Source organism: Mixophyes fleayi, chromosome 11, assembly GCF_038048845.1.
Source record: "Mixophyes fleayi isolate aMixFle1 chromosome 11, aMixFle1.hap1, whole genome shotgun sequence".
NCBI classification, from domain to species: Eukaryota; Metazoa; Chordata; class Amphibia; order Anura; family Limnodynastidae; genus Mixophyes; species Mixophyes fleayi.
In genome coordinates, this window is record NC_134412.1 from 43591527 (window position 1) to 43600984 (window position 9458).

General features: G+C 44.6%; 1 pseudogene; it reads left to right on the plus strand.

The window, feature by feature from the left end:
* The first annotated feature begins 301 nt into the window (after positions 1 to 301).
* Positions 302 to 512, plus strand: LOC142108048 (U2 spliceosomal RNA; annotated as a pseudogene).
* The last annotated feature ends 8946 nt before the right edge of the window (positions 513 to 9458 follow it).

Consider the following 9458-nt stretch of genomic DNA (forward strand, 5'->3'; position numbering starts at 1 on the left):
CTAGTAAATATAGTTTATAAAACATTATGTGACGGGTTGTTCAGAGGGATGAGGGGCTTAAGAGGTCAATAACAACTAGGGGGTGTCTTAACACTCAGGTTGTAATCAACTACATCAATCTGAAGTGGCATTATAATTGTCTCAAAACATACCATTCAGTAGATTCAAACACTATAATTATGTTTTTCTGTCTCCTTAAGTGAATTTATATATGGCCACCACTAGGCATAGAAGCACTTGACTCCCTTTTCAATATCCAGAAGGGCGGACTTTCTATCAAAATATTATAACTATTATAACTATTATTATTCTCGGCCTTTTGGCTAAGATAAAGTGTAGTATCTGTTCATATCAGGCCCAATACCCGATGGGTGTAATGCTGATCGAGTTAAGTGAAATAAACTCTGCTAGGTCCTACCTGCTGGAAGAATATTTCACGATCAACTCCAGCTGAAGATGCCATCTTCTCTTCTGGAGATCCTGCACTGCTCTTCTGTGCTAGGGAAGACTTTGAGATCAACCCCAGCAGAGGATCAACCCCAGCGGAAGAAGCACCCCTTCTCAGCAGAAGACGCTGCTCTTCTCTACCCAGTGGGAAGAAATCTGCATAGCTCCATCCCCTTGAAGAAGATCACCCTCCAGACCAGCTTTTCAAGCCTTCTTGCCCCAGGAAGAAGATCCAGAATGATGGCTTGAGTTGCTACAGCTCCTGCCACCACCCCTGCTCCTGTCCCCAGGAAGAAGGGAGGAAAAACCCCTGCATCATAGCCTCTCTCTGAGGCTGGAACCTCTGCCTCCACCGCCCCTGCTGGTCCAGGACAAGGGAAGCCCAGCCAAGATGCCACCCAGAGAACCCGCACCGTGGAACTCTGGATGAGAAAGACCATCATCCTGAAGCTCAAGGAAGTGGACGGAAGGGTGCCAGACATGACGGCAGAGACCTATGGGAAGAAGATAGTCCTTGATGAAGGTTTCTTGAATGCTGAAACCCTCAGCATCCAGAACTTCATCAGGGGCTTTTTCTACATCATCTTCGCCTCCATTGCAATCTGCAAAAGACACTGGGAGGCTGTGAAATCAGCAAGGAATCTCCTTTCTCTCGCATTGTGGGGAACTGTCCCATCCAGAGGGAGGAAAGAAGAGTGACGGTCTGAGTGAGAACTCCACATCCCCATGGCAAGGATATCGCTACCTTCCTGAATCGCTTCTGCTCCGTGGTCAAGGACCCCTCCAAGATCCTGGATGCCGATGGTTTCTGGACAGGCAAGTGGTCCATCAATATGAGGCTGAGGAAAAATGACTCTACAACAGATGAACTCCAGCACCTGCCATCAAGAGTTTCCCTGGGTGGCTCTACCAGCCTTCTTCATTATGCTGATCAGCCTAGGAACTGCGGGAACAGTTGGGAAGCTGACCACATGTGGAGAGCCTGCTGTCACGCTTCTATGCAGAAATACAGCTAAAGAGCCAGGAATATGATGAAACACAAGTTGTTTATTGTTGGGAAGTACAAACCAGATGGAGTAGTAATCAGCATAGCAGGGAAATGCAGAAAATATTACCAGGTATACGGAGATGCAGGTAAGCAGGTGAAATGAAGAGATCCCAGGCAGCAGATAAGCCAGAGCACAGAAGCATGAAAAGGCAACAACAGCTTGGTACAACAATAACCAGCACTGTATGCTGGGAGTGACAGGAATAAGAAGAGATACACCCAGGTGCAAGGGATAATTAATGAGAAGGTTAACCCCTGGTAAAACAAAAAGGCACAATAGCAGCACCTCTGGTGAATAGAGGTACTGCCACAATATATATTGTGGCAAGAGCCCGCTACTGGTGAAGCACGCGCGCACAACTTCTTCCTTTTTATGGTTCTTTATTGTCAGGATGGTAATAATATTTTGATACCGTATACTTGCACAGCAATTATGAAGACCCTATACGCTTACTATACATAGTCCAGCTCTCTGTCCAGATCAGCCAGCTAGCCCAGCAGGACTTCAATTACATCTAACTGGAGCATCTTCTCAACCTCCTTTCTCACGTCCACCCGTCTGGCTTCTGGAATACGATACGGCTTCTGCTTTACAATGACTCCTGGTGCAGTGACAATGTCATGTTCGATTAAGGTAGTGCGCCCAGGAATGGAAGAGAAGACATCCCTGTTCTGGCGAATCATTTCTTCAGTCTGTTGTCTCTGCTGAATGGACAAGGCTGGCTCTATGGGCACTTCAGACTTTTCAATGGCAGTACTCACTACCTGAGGAGAGTTTTCCTCATCATGCCAGGGTTTAAGAAGGTTCATATGATATATTTGCTCCTCCCTTCTCCTAACCTAACTGGCGGACTCTGTAATTGACAGGACCGACAGCCTCTAGAACTTCATATGGACCCTGCCAATGGGCGAAAAGTTTGCTTTCCTGGGTAGGAACCAGGACTAGGACCTTGTCCCCAGGCTTGAAAGATCGAACAACAGCACTTTTATCATAACTTTTCTTCTGTCGTTCCTGAGCCTCTTTTACATGTTGCTGCACAATGGGCCCTATTTTTCCCAGCCTCTCATACATTTGGGACACAAATTGTACCAGATTTGGCTCCCTGGGACCTTGCTGCTGCCAGCCTTCTTTTAACATATCTAAGATACCCCTGGTCTGTCTCCCAAACAATAACTCAAAGGGACTAAACCCTGTTGAAGCTTGAGGTACCTCATGGATGGCAAACATCAAATAGGGAATAAGAGTGTCCCAATCTTTTTTCTCTTGAGCCACTGCTATCCTGAGCATGTGCATTAATGTGCGGTTAAAGCGTTCCACCAAGCCATCTGTTTGTGGATGGTATACCGAGGTGTGAAGCACCGTAACCCCCTAGCAACTGGCACATGTCCTTCATCAGTTTAGACATGAATGGAGTACCCTGATCTGTGAGAATTTCTTTGGGTATTCCCAAGCGTCTAAACATCAATACCAGTTCTTTAGCTATGGTGCTGGACTTAATATTGGTGCCCACGTGCTGATTATTTCAGTGGCCCCACAAGGTCCATAGCTATCCGTTCAAAGGGAACTTGTACTATTGGTATTGGAATGAGAGGTGCCCTGTACATGGGTTTGGGACAGGTTCTCTGACAAATGGGACAGGACCGGCAATACTTTTTCACTGCCATGTGTACCCCGGGCCAGAAAAACCTAAGCAGAACTCGTTCCCGTGTTTTATCCTCCCTAGGTGTCCCCCACAGACATGTGTATGTGCTGCTTTTAACACTAGGGTTACATGGACCTGAGGAACCATTAATTGTTCTACTTTATCCCCCTGTACAGTAGCAACTCTATACATGAAATTATTTTTAACAATAAAATATGGTATACCTTCTGCAGCCCAGCGTTAATCTCTCTGAACAATGAAACAAGCAGAGTTTTATACCTGACACTCCTCCCACAGGCCTAGCTTGATGGGCAGGTGACACACCCACCTTCCCTTTAAAAGGAAACGCCCATCCCTGGCTCTGTTTAGACTAAGACACACCCTGTCTGTTTGCTGAGTGGAAGCAGCTTTTAAATCAAGTTAACACACTCCAAACTACACATATGTTTTAACCTGGTTTAATCTCCACCTAGGTGCATAACTGTGCCAATGTTTTGTTCTGTTTGTATACTTTATCTGCCTCTTGTCAGAAAAATGCCTCCCTTTGTTACAATATATAATAAGTAATAAAATCCAAAAGGCAGGAGCTGCCAGGCAAAGCAGCATGCAATGCAAAGGGCTTGCAGGCAAATTCTGACAGTACCACCCCCCCCCCCCCCAGGGGCGCATTCCAGACTCCCAATTACCAAAAATGTCTAAATTTATCGGAATCATAGTCCACAATTGGGGGACCGGCAGAAAAGTCCTCGTCCACAGGCGGGAAGACGAAAGAAGTCATTCCTGAGCAAAGCTGAAACACTGCAAACACTGCAGAGCCTCCTCTCTTCTTACGTCCCCCTCTTTTACGGTATTTCCTCGAAACTGGAGCCTGGGACAACTGGGAGGAGCACAAAGGTAGTTCTAGGCCAGGTGAGATGGGTGGTATTCCTGAAAATACAGAGGCCCCACAAGGTGGAATAGAGGGAGGTGATTAATGCCTCAGTAAAGATTTGTAAGTCCGATAATATGGGATGATCTGTCTCAATAAATGGGTTTGCCCATTCCAAAGCTTCCCCTCTAAAATGCAATATTAGGAACAATACTTAGGGTTATTAACGAGGCTCGGTACGGAGGGAATATGTGAAGCAGAAAACCTCAGAAGGGCACTAAGTTGGGAAAGGTGCCCCTCAAAGAAAGTTAACGGCTCAGACTTGGCACCCTCAGCAAGGAATGACTCAGACTTGGCAGACGACTTGGCAGCAGGCCCGGACTGGGCGGCAGACTTGGTAGCAGGCCTGGACTGGATGGTAGACTTGGCAGCAGGCCCGGACTGGGCGGCAGGCTTAGCAGCAGGCCTGGACTTGGACAGAACAGCACTGTGAAAAGCCTCAGAGCAGATAGCTCCAAGTGGTAACTCGAGCTGAACCACATAGAGTGGCAAATTGGGCTAAACCGCATGGAACGGCAACTCGGGCTTAACCGCATGGAACGACAACTCGGGCTGAACCGCATAGAATGGCAACTCGGGCTGAACCGCATGGAATAGCAAAGTTTCAGGAGTTGACTGGAGGGACATGGAGACTTGGGAGCAGAGGCAGCGGCTGGAGACTCCGGTGCAGAGGCAGCAGCTGGAAACTCGGGTGTAGAGGCAGCGGTTGCTGGAGACTCAGGACCGGACACCGTGGCAGGAGACTCATCCCGGACACAGTGGCAGGAGACTCAGGACCGGACACAGTGGCAGGAGACTCAGGGCCAGACACAGTGGCAGGAGACTCAGGACTGGACACAGTGACAGGAGACTCAGTGCTGGAGGCAGAGGATGGCACCTCAGAGCTGGAGGCAGAGGATGGCACCTCGGAGCAGGAGGTAGAGCCTTGGACCTCAGAGCAGGAGGCAGAGGCTGGGACCTCGGAGCAGGAGGCAGAGGCTGTGACTTTGGAGCAGCAGGCAGAGGCTGTGACCTCGGAGCAGGAGGCAGAGCCTGTTGCCTCAGGACAGGCGGCTGGAGCTGGCGCCTCAGGACAGGCGGCTGGAGCTGGCGCCTCGGGACAGGCGGCTGGAGCTGACGCCTCAGGACAGACGACTGGAGCTGATGACTCGGGACAGACGGCTGGAGCTGACGCCTCAGAACTGGTAAATGGGGTTGGCGGATTAGGCCTCATCCCAGGGAGCCGAACAGGTGAAGTGTAAACAAATCCGGAATGCGGGGAGGAAACAACAGAAGATGGTTCAGTAGGCTGTTGTGATCTGCGGAGAGGACAGACTTGTAAGAAGTGTACATTACTGGAACAGTAGAGACACACAATCTCTTATCTCATTATTCTGCGCCGCCACTCCTCTTTGATCAGATGGGGGCGTGGTCCACCTGTGAACTGGGATTTTGTTACACCATAGTTCTTAGTAAACTGCCAATTTGTAGAAGCACAATTAACAGATTCCACAGCAGAGAAGGTTGGTAGAGACAAATCAGCAGCTTCTGAATTAGGAGAGACAGGATCTAAAAGTCTTCAGAGTGGGTCCATAAGTAAAGCAGAGAATTTAGCAAGCTAAGAGCATAGCAAGATTATGTCCTTTTGTAAAGTTGTGGCAATTCAAAAGTTGGTAAAGAAGACATTTTGCAGAAAACAAATGGAAATGATTTGCAGTAAAAAGGTCCCGGTTTAGAAATCTTCACACGACTGCTTAACTGTTTTTTGGGCTAGTTATACTGTCACACTTCTATGCAGAAACACAGCTAAAGAGCCAGGAATATGATGAAACACATGGGGCCTGATTCATTAAGCTACGGTTACGTATCTTTTTGCATTGTTATTTGCGTAGCGTACTTTAAGAGACGCAGACACTTAGCTAGAGAAATAAGAATCTCAAACTCGAAAAACACACCCACTTGCGGTCTTTTACACTTACGCTACAGGAATAAGAAACTCACCCACCTGCGGTCCTTTAGACAAGGTAGAAACCCAAGCAACGGATCCCAAGCAATTGACGTTAAGCTAAACAATGTATACGTCACGGCCAATGTGGGAGGTCCGACGAGTTTGTTTACACATATCAAAACACAATCCCTGTGGGTATTTTAATAATATAGCTGTTCAAATTTTATTCATTGTCAAGTTTAACAGACGTGGTACACTTTGAACAATATTTGTCATTTGCTATTAATTAGCGTAATCCACACTTTTCCCTAAAAGACAGATTGCTGAAGGACTTTGTGTGTTTTGGAATTCAAGTGGCCGTATAGTACGCAAAATGCATGTACATCGCTAGATTAAAATCAAATGAATAAAGAAGCTCTGAAAAGGTATGTAGTTGTATAAATCCATCTGGGTTGTTATGAAAATGCATAGCATACTCTTCCATAAGGATACACACACACACACACACACACACACATTAAGGGTGTGTGTCTGGATTAGAACTCATAACTACCTTTTTGGAAAGTGGATAGCTAACCACTAACACAAACTGCAATTTGAAAAGAAGAAGAGCAACAATACAGCATGTGTGCTACACAGAAAACTGATAGTTAATAATACTCTTCATTATTCAGACAAATTACATACAAAATAGGAATCTCACAGGTAGCTCAGTAGTTAGCACTTTGGACTCACCAAGATGCAGGCATAAGTTCAAATACCAAGCATACCCATACCCATAACATTTGCGTGCAGATTGTGGACTTTAATCATTCATCTCAGAAACTTGGCCAAATTTTTTTTGTTTTGTTAAAACATTGTTCTACATGCTCAACCACAATGTCAAATCTGCCCTCATATTTAACATGTATTTACAACTCTAATGCAAATTTATTATGGCAAGTTCCTTTTTTCACGGCTGACAATGTTAGTGTTTGAACTTTCATAAAGCAGCATGGACCACAGTTCACATGAACATTATTATGTGCATGCTGACATTTATTACTACGAATGGCCTAAGAGGGGGGAGGGAGGAGTTGGATTTGCAGGGGACAGGCTCCTTGAAGTTAAATGCAGCATTGCCTGCAAAACTAATTTAATCTGGATCTACGGTTTACAGGTTATGTGATGTACTCAGCTTTACCCAAACAGAACACTCACCACAGTTGAGTAGCAGGATGGTTTCCATCGGTTGCACTTCTGCCTTACAGCACTGAGTTCAGGAGTTCAATTCCCAAACATGAACTCATCTGTATACAGTTTGGATGTTCTCTTCAATGTGTGACTGGCTTTGCTTTGACACTTGAAATTAACCTTAGACTATCACTACAATGGACCATGATTTGTGGAACTAGCTATGGCATTTGCCATATAACTTTTTTAATGAATCTTGCCCCCAGGGTACTTTATTTATGTGTCTGCTATTACTACTGATGGCCGACCTCTTGGAGAGGTGGATTGGTGGTGGAGGGCACTTGTTCCTTTTGCTTACATGGAAATAGCATATGCAAACCTTTTTTCTTCAGCTACTGCTTGTGCTTGGATGTGATTTCAACATCTTCAACATCTTCTTGTCTTGTAAAATACTATAGCAAACACCGGTTCTGCATTGTGGCTTATTCTTTAGCACCTCTGACTCCCTTTGCTGGTATCCTGAGCTGGATTCCTGACCATTGCCTTATGTGTATTGAGTTACTGTTATTCACATGTTAGTGTGGATTTCCTTACAAAATACACAAAATACTTGCTGAGAGCCACAATTAGTAGGGCTATATAAATGTTGCAACGATGATGGACCTGTGACAAAAATCTGTCGCTTAAATGTAGAGATGGTCACTGACCCCCGTGTTTTGGTTTTGTATTCGGTTTTGGATCTGGATTAACGTCAGGTTTTGGTTTTGGTTTTGCAAAACCGCCATTGCGTGTTTTGGTTTTGGTTTTGTTTGGTTTTGTTTTGCTATTTTGTTGGAAAATCAATGTTTTTGGGCCTAAAATAACCAAATTTAGTGCTCCACCTGTTTCTTGGATAAGTAGTGTAATTGTAAAGCTAATAAATTATCAAAAAAACAGTTTAATTCCTGGTAGGTAGGCCTTCAATAATTTTACACACAAACCAGATTGTCTTCCTCTCCATCTATTCATATTGGCAATGCAGCCATCGTCTTTGGGTGTATATTACAGCCTACACTTATAGTTAAATATGTAAAGAAATGGACAAAGGCAGTTTGGTTTCTGTCTCTATAGGCCCCCCTCCAGTTGTAGAAAACACAAAAAAAATCAGCCGTTATAGACTGTACAATATTATTTGAAATGGACAAAGGCAGTTTGGGGTCAGTCTGTGTATGACATCCTACCCATAATGAGAAATTGCCAAAACAGCAGCCTTTCAAGATGGTACGTGATATGGAAATGCCCCAAGTACCTTTCCTCTTTGGGGGTAGATGGAACCCTGGACTTAAATAGAAAGTTTTAAAAAGATGTTATCGTCATCATCTGGATCTTCATCCTCACCCTCATCAGTGTGTACGTCATCATCACAGACTATCAATTAATCGCCGCTTGAATACGCCATTAGAGAACAGTCAGTGATTGGATGTCTTGGATGGTGAAGGCCTTCCTCGTGGAAGATGTAGTTCATTTTTATAAACATAATTTTCTCCACATTTTTTGGAAGTAACCTTCTACGACGATCACTGACTAAGTTCCCTGCTGTGCTGAACACTCATTCAGAGTACACACTGGAGGGTGGGCAGCTTAAGTATTGCAAAGCAAGTTTGTACATGGGTTTCCAAATGGCCTGCTTTTCTTCCCAGTAAGGAAAGGGACTGTCTGACATTTCCATATCAATTACCTCTTGAAAATAATCCTCCACCATCCTTTGCATGTTTATTAAAGTGCTGCAATATAGTTCTTTTTCACAGCCAGATAAATTGCTGCAAAAGAATGGGGGACACCCCAAAAGCAAATGGAAGTGCTAAATGTATTGTTTTTACTGTGCTGCAATATAGTACTTTTTTAACAGCCAGATAAATTTCTGCAAAAGAATGGGGGACACCCCAAAAGCAAATGGAACTGCTAAATATATAAATATATTTCTTATTAAAGGGCTGCAATATAGTTCTTTTTTCACAGCCAGATAAATTTCTGCAAAAGAATTGGGGACACCCCAAAAGCAAATGGAACTGCTAAATATATAAATATATTTCTTATTAAAGGGCTGCAATATAGTTCTTTTTTCACAGCCAGATAAATTTCTGCAAAAGAATGGGGGACACCCCAATAGCACTTGGAATGCCAGAAACTGAACAAAAAACCCTAATCTCTTCTCCTCTTACTGCTGTAACAATCTGGCATTAAGCTTTCAATGCTGTTTAATACAATCAATCAATCACTGTCCCAGCGCTGATATAGCCAGTGTGACCTAAC